Source organism: Canis aureus, chromosome 38 (genome assembly GCF_053574225.1).
Source record: "Canis aureus isolate CA01 chromosome 38, VMU_Caureus_v.1.0, whole genome shotgun sequence".
NCBI lineage: Eukaryota > Metazoa > Chordata > Mammalia > Carnivora > Canidae > Canis > Canis aureus.
Genome location: NC_135648.1, coordinates 9,419,294 through 9,427,536, shown reverse-complemented (window position 1 = coordinate 9,427,536; position 8,243 = coordinate 9,419,294). Strand labels below are relative to the sequence as shown.

At 36.3% G+C, this 8,243-nt stretch overlaps 1 long non-coding RNA gene across 1 annotated transcript; it reads right to left on the bottom strand.

Annotated features, from left to right (window-relative positions):
• Positions 1 to 265: 265 nt before the first annotated feature.
• On the bottom strand, positions 266 to 7,972 carry LOC144307404 (uncharacterized). Its single transcript, XR_013374280.1, has 3 exons — positions 7,848 to 7,972; positions 641 to 727; positions 266 to 469 (listed from the first exon to the last, which is right to left on the bottom strand). It is a non-coding gene; the product is annotated as an uncharacterized LOC144307404 (long non-coding RNA).
• Positions 7,973 to 8,243: the final 271 nt, after the last annotated feature.

Below are 8,243 nucleotides of genomic sequence, written 5' to 3'. Positions count from 1 at the left end.
AAAAACACATGCAAGCACATAGAAAATGCTTCAGGGACTCCTAATGCCTCCACATTTGCTGGGCGATGGGGGGAAGTATATTAAGTTTACTATGACTCCATGGGTGTCCATGAGTAGAAAGGCGGGGGCTGTTTGGGTTCTAGTCCATAGACTAGACTAGGGTGGATGAGAAAAATACTTATCCCAAAAGGTCATTCAATAAGCAAACTACAAAGTAAAAATTCAAACTAAACCTTCTTTACTTGATTTTTATACTTAGCAGATATTTTTAAAAATATATTCTTAAAAATTCTCCCCAAATAATATATTCCTTGGCCACTTGACAATATAAATTGACTCTCAATCCATTGTGCACAGGTTAGTGTCCATTATCTAATAAGCTGGTCCCTGGCTTCCAAGCAGATGATTTAATTTTGTTGATGCCACCTTGCTCAGAGTTTCTTCTAGATGTAATGAATTTCAAGCCATCCTGTTTATAAGAGGAAAAACCATACAGGAAAAATATTTTTGCATGTGAACTGTGTTACTATGAGTCCTATCATATAAGACTTTCACAGGAGGTGGCAACATTTGGACATATCAGAGTACATTTGGACAGTGTCACATAGAAATACACGAAATGTTGAGCTTTCTTATTCACCTGCACAACTGAATGCATTGTCCATGTGTTCTTCAAGGGCTTGTCCAGCTTCAAAATTGCATCTCAGCATTTCCAGCATGATGGGACCTGCAAATTCCATCCATGGGCATAAATCTCCCCCAGAACCTTTAGAACATTTTTATGTAAGTATTGAATAGTACATGATACATTTGTAAATAAAGATTTGTTTTAGATTGGAATAGTACTGACTGACTTATAAAGTTCCATTATCAATAAATAATCATGATACATGACTCCTTTTGACTTAAGTTCTGTTAAATTTCATAATACAAAACAATTTACAAAAAAAAGTTTTAAAATGGCATGTCATATTTAGAAACCATAGGATATACATAATTTTATACCTGTAAATATGTATATAAATACAAAAATTATGTATATTAAAATGTGCACTAAAATTTAACCAAATATTGGCAACAAATTTCACTTTTTCACCATTTTGTTTCCAAATTCAGAAGGAAGGTTTTATTTTTTTTAACATTTTATTTATTCATGAGAGAGAGAGAGAGAGGGGCAAAGACACAGGCAAAGGGAGAAGCAGGCTCCATGCAGGGAGCCTGACATACGACTCCATCCCAGGTCTCCAGGATCACACCCTGGGCTGAAGGTGGCGCAAAACCACTGAGCCACCTGGGCTGCCCAGGTTTTATTTTTTTTTTTAAAGATTTTATTCAGTTATTCATGAGAGACACACACACAGAGAGGCAGACACAGGCAGACAGAGAAGCAGCCTCCATGCAGGGAGCCCAATTTGGGACTCAATCCTAGGACTCCAGGACCATGCCCTGAGCCAAAGGCAGACACTCATCTGCTGAGCCACCCAGGTGTCCCTAGAAGGAAGGTTTTAGACTTTTATTTGTAGACCCTCTCCACAAATATTGCTGGTATATAGTCTTTATTCTCAATTATAATTTCTCTTTAAACAGTTTTTAAAGTACTAAAACATCTCAATAAATTGTGTAATAATTTATATGAGATAAATGAAACAAATATCATGAAGAGCCTCCAGAGATTAATTTATAGAATTGTACCCATATTTCAGCATCAGTGTTATGATCCTGTATTTATCCAACAGTGCTGTTATGGATACAAATTTCAAGATACATGAGACTAAAAGTCATTTTTAACTGGACCACAAGGGAAGAAAATGTTCAGCTGAGAAACAAATTAGCTGAGCGACTGAATCTTGAGCAGCCTCCCAACAAGCTCACATATTCACTAGGTCCTGAGAGTCTTTTGCACTGATTTGTTTTGAAGGGAAAAAAAAAAAAAAACTAATGACTTTTATTTATTAAAAAACAGATGGCATTCTTGTGTTTAGTTATATAATCTACAAGATACTTTGCAAACCCCAACACTAACAGCCATGAGTGAGGAAATGTCATAATATTGAATCCTTGTCTAATCATTGTCTATTCTGGTGTAACTGAGTTCTGTTTGCCAAGATCACTAGAACTTAGGGAGACAGAGACACTCCTTCCCCACTGCAGTCCTAGGATGAGTCACAATGTGAATACACACATCATTGGAACATCTAAAATCACCTTTTTTTTTTTTTTTTTTTTTTTTTTTTTATCAAAGACAGGCTTTGTGTCTCCTAGGAAAGACCCTTTCTTGCTAATAAATCTCCTTCGACTCTTCTTCTTGTGGTTTGTTTCTTTGGTTTTTGCAAATTCTTTGCCAACTTCTTCATCCTTCCTGGTTCTGAATTACCTATGTGGCTTGACCTGAGACGTAGCTCTCAAGCTTTCTCTTGACCTTACCTGCCCACTTTCCCAATTTAAAATCCTGACTCAGCACTCAAAACAAAAAGCGATTGTTTGCCCCTTTTCAGTATTACTGTTCATGTCTTGAAATGACAGGTCTGAAACAAGACCTCAGAGTTTCAGACAAAAGGTGGTAAATTCTAAGACAATGGGACAATATCCAGGAAGGCAGGCAAGAGAAAATTCATCAAACTGCCTTTTCTAGACACAGCTGGCATCTTTCCATTTGAGTGAAAGAGAAAATAGAATACATTCTCTTAATTGAGTCTGTTTTTCCATTTCTAAATTGTGTTCTTTTTAAGATCAAAAAGAATCAAAGAAATCTCTTGAGGCTGTTTTCTTGTCATTGATGTTTTAAAAACAGTAAAACACCTTCACTGAATTGTCATAAATTCAAAGCCGCGTAAAGGAAAAATGTTGATAGTGCGTGTTCTCTTTTGTCAGAAAACATTTTTACAAATCCTCTTTATATCACTCCTGCTATTTTTTTTATTACTTCAAATACACTCTTGTTGACCTTTTTGCCAATAACAGTGGGGTCAGCCCAACAAATTTTGCTGATAGAAAGAAAACATCTTGCACGTGTAAAGCACACTTCACATTGACCTCCATCATGTACTTCACCGATGTCATCACTAGCATCGGAAGAAGAGGGTTGTCTTGCAACTACGTATACATGGAGGAGTCTAGCCCTTTAGGAAGGCAGCAAAAGGTAAGGGCCAATAATGGTGATCTCTTCCTCTCTGAAAATAACTTCAAGCCATTGATATAGCAGAAGACAGTGGTCCCACTCAGCAGTCTGTACCTACTGACAAGCATCCATGAGAAGAGAGCCTCAGAAAACTCAATTAGAGGCCTCTTGTGGAGTGGGCAGTCACAGCTTAGCATTGCAGGGTGTCAGAAGGAACACCCCATTGCCTAAAGGAAACAGGAGAAAATGTTGCCATGCTTCTGAGAGGTTCAATTATACATGCTCCAAAAGGCCATTCTAACTCCAATCAGGGATTGCAAGGGTAAGAAGGCTTTTGGACTCAGGAAGAGTTCTCTTCTCTGATACTGTCATTGTGTTTTGCCACTGAAGAGGCCATGATATGTGTCTTTGTATAGCTCATTATTTCAGAAAAAAAATATTCACAAAGAATACAAAATGTAAAGTATAAGTGGAGGGGTGGGATTGGAGGGTAAGAAATTACATACACCTATAGCAAACCTCCCTCCATGAGAGTGAATAAACCCCAACACTGGAAAATATAGCCTTCTTTATCCCTCATAGTTTGCCTTTAGAAAATGGAAATCTCATTATAGACCAGAATTAGCCCCCTGAACTGTAGGGGACTAAAAGTTTTTTCTCTAGCCTCTTAGATTCTATAACCAGGGCTTGTAAATTAAGCTGAAAAAGACAGATTAATAAGATCAAAAACATACAAATTGTGTTAACATTTTTAATTTTACATGCACAGTGGCTTCACAGAAAAAAAAATATAGCTAGAGATAAAAGAAAACAATTAGACTTGGAGTTTTTATATACCACTTTAACAAAGGGTGATAAATTATGACATACAACTACACAAAGGAGAGGGGGTTTGAGTTTCCAGGGGCAATAAATTGTGGGAAGGTAACTGGGAAATATACAGAGGAAATTCACTGTAGATTAGAGTTATTTAGTAAGCTTTGCTTAAGAAGATTTACCTCAATACTATCTCTGCCTCCAGTGATAAAGTTTATTCTCTCTTCCTGATATAGGAGAATGGGAACAACTTCCGTGTATATATATATATATATATATATATATATATATATATATGGAAGATGGAAGAAGAACAGAGAGCTCTTTCCATGCCTTCTTTTTCCCAAACATGGCCAAGTGGCTAGGTTGGGGTGGCATATTTAATCAAATCCTTCAACTCTGTCTCTGACAGGTGACATAAGCAGTGATGTGATGCATCCGGTCCACAGGTTTACAGAGTCACTTATTAAAGTGTCAGGGATTTTGTGAGCCAGTGTTAAAATAGGTGTTATTAAAAAATCAACTGTATAGCAGGAAGTGTGCTCCCCCTTCTCACTCTGTCTCTGTCTCTGTCTCTGTCTCTCTCTCTCAAATGAATAAATAAAAAGATCTTTATTCAACTATACAAAAACTTATATGAGTTATACTAAAAAACAGAGATAATAAATACTCAAAACTCCCATTTATTTTAGTATATTTTATAATAACCTACACAGTTATACACATCTACCACATCTGTATGATAATACTGTAAAATATTGTGTTATTGAACACCACCTCTTCCCAGTTTCTCTCCCAATTGCATGTTGGTAACTAGAAATCAGCCATGGTGGGAGTATTTACACCATGGAAATCAGCAAAAACTAAACATCTGGGTTTGATTTATTGTGTTATTTTTTAGTCTTAAGAAAGATGGAGAAAATGTTTATAATGCAGATTAACTTTAAAAACAAGTTAGCCATGTATTCTAAACTATACAAAATACTGAGGAAATATTCTTCCAGTATTTGAAAAGTATCTGATTCAGCAAAGAGTCACTCATGTCATCAACAAATGAGTAAAGTTCTGACATACACAGTACTGAAGCTGAAAAAATTTCTGTTTAATGAATGTGATTTGGACGAGAATAAGAAACAGCTGAATCATAGGTCATATAACATGTGTGAGGACAATAAATTTTACTGGGAAAAGAATTAGCAGATTGAGATGAAACTCTACTTGTCAGGTCATGGTTGACCTACAATCATAGACTGGCTACAGACATGAGTTCAGCAAGAATCAACAGAAGCATTCTGAGAATTGGCTATATGGAATTTACAATAAGAAGTGCTATACATGCTACTATTATTTGTAAATTGTGTGCTATGCATCTATATATCTGTAATATTACAAAATACATATACGGATATGTGTACCTAATGCATATATTTTTTTTTTTGCCAGTGATTAAACATTTACCAGCACATCATTAGACATTAGATGCAAGGATGGTTATGGGAAACCATGGGAGCTGACCCCCATTTACTAGCTTCAAATGTGATGAGCCCTGAACATTCCTGTGTTCTTTTTAAACTTCTTAGATGGATTCTTTTATCTATGAATTTAACTAAAACTGACTTGAATGTGCTCATATTTTTGGCCTATATGATCTCAGGGGATAATGAGTTCCACATTTCTTATTCATGCTTCATAAGATTTTAGAAAAATATCTCTTTAATCAAGCAATGTTAAAACTTCTTTTAAAATTAATTGCCCAGCATACATAAGATACTCTCAATGGTCAGTCCTGGGAAGTAAGATTGAAGAGTCAGGAAAAGTGAAGGGGTATTTTTATTTTCATTCTCTATCAGTCTAACTTGGTTTCCTGAAAAAAGGGAAGTATAAGATAAGGTAGGAAGAGGAGGATCAGAAATGTGCTATGTGGCACATTTCGTGTGGGATAGGAGATTTTTATTTATTGAGATCCCATCACAGTCAAGAAACATTTAAATGGCTTATAGAAATTCATATAATGCAAATGGACTAAAATAATGACAACACAACCAAGGTGATGGGATAATCATGGTAGCACAGAAGGGGAAGCCACAGATAAAGTTAGCATACTAAAATACATGCCCTAAGGGGTTGCGCTACTATTATGGGTAAACAGGATTCACCTCTACACGTGGGAAATTTAGAGATCAAAACAGAAAGCTATATAAACCAGCTTTTTCAGACTTGTTCACAAAGACTTCTGGGCACTAAATAACTCTTGCTCACTGTTGAGCATTATTGTAGAAGGCAAAGAGCCATTTACAGAGCAGCGTGAGGCATGAGAGCTAACAATACCATTGTGGCTTTAGCTACCAGTCCAGTGATGCTTCTTGCTCCTATCAACTGAACAGATTAGCATTCCAGCGCTTCAGGATTCCACATTGAAGTGGTCCCTGTGGAAGCTACAGCACTAAATTAGATGAGCCTCTAAGCTCTCTTGACCTTCTATTTAGTTCAAGGAGTCCTTCACAGGGCACTCCAGAATGTTCCCTTCACTCCAGACTGGGGTGTCATGTAAGGGTCATTCAAACAGTCCTTGAAGCAATTCTTTCAAACCTAGACATCTCTCTTTTCCTCTACCCTTCCTCAAATTTTCCCAACTAGTCAAAGCCCAGCTAAAGCCCCAGGTAGTCCCTTTTTGAGTATACAATAACTGATTGAAATTTTTATCTACTTTCCATGACTAACGCTAAATATTTTCCTGACCATTTCCCAGCCAGAATTCTTTGAGATGGGAGGCTTGTTGGCAATAGGCACTCCTGGCTGAATGACTAAAATGACATCGCTACCTTAGATAGGTAGAAAGGGAGTCTGAAAGCCAAGGCAGAATGGAAAAAAAAAAAAAAATCAATAAGGCAGCTTTTTAAAGTACAGGTATATTGCACAAACATCACACTCAAGGCCCTGGGAAAATTATCCAGAATACATTTCCATCCAGGTCTATGTTTTTTAAAAACTACATTATAGCTGGAAAAAAACTGCTCCATTCTTTTGGAGAAACAACTGTATCAAAAAACTTAGATTTCCAGGAAGATGGGAGTAGGAATTTCCCTAACTTGAATATCAACAATGAACAATTTGACAGAATTGGCTAATTCCTCAAAAAACACAAGCCACCATAACTCATCCCCTAGGAAACAGATAATAGCCCTCAAAGAGAGAATATCAAATTTATAATTTAAAAATTCCCCAAAAATGAAGTCTCCAGGCCCAGGTGGTCTCACTCGACAATTCTACTAGATGTTTCAAGAAGAATTAACACCAATCCTATGTAATTCCTTCCAAAAAATAAAAGGAAATAGTTCCTCCAACTTGTTTTATGAACCTAGTGTTACCCTGATACCAATATCAGACAAAGGCAATATACAAAATGAAGGAAGGAAGGAAGGGAGGGAGGGAGGGAGGGAGGGAGGAGAAAGAAAGAAGAAAGAGAAAGAAGGAAAGAAGAAAGAAAGAAAAGAAAAGAAAAGGAAAGGAAAGGAAAGGAAAGGAAAGGAAAGGAAAGGAAAGGAAAGGAAAGAAAAGGAAAGAAAAGGAAAGAAAAGGAAAGAAAGAAAGAGAGAGAGAGAGAAAAGAGGGAAAGACCCATATTTCCTTCTTAAATAACTCTTTGTTATAGAATATAAATCAATAGCAGGACTCTCCCCCAAGAGATTCAGGTTGGCATTATACACTCAGCAAACTTTTTTAAACATTTAAGTAGTATTACAAAACCAAAAAGATAAAGCAGATATAATAGAGAATCTGGATTAGGAAGATGCCATCTTGGAGCCTTTAGCAGGCTTCAGGATCCTTGGAATAATTATTAAAACACAAACCTCTGGACTCCACCCAAAGAGTGTCTGATTCCATACACCCAGGGGAAAGCCTGAGAACTCACCTGTCCAACAAGTTCCAGTGGACGCTGATGCTGCTGGTCCAAGGAGCTACACTTTGAGAACCACTGCCTTACTACTTTGTAGCTCTAGGACTATCAGGATACCACCTATATAAGTTTCAATGTCCTCATTTGTAAAATTCATTTGGCAATAACATCTATACAAACTATCTAAAAAAAAAAAGAGTCAGCTTTGAAAATCAAAAGAAAATGTAAAAAATAAGAAAAAGAAAATGTGAACAATTGTGTATTTTATCAATTAGGAAGAATTACATGAATTCCTTCATTCAAAAAATATTTTTATAATACATATTAGGACACAAAACCAAATCAATCATTGGAGCTTATTGTCTAATATGGAAGAAACCTTAAACAGATATTTAATTTTGAATGTAAATG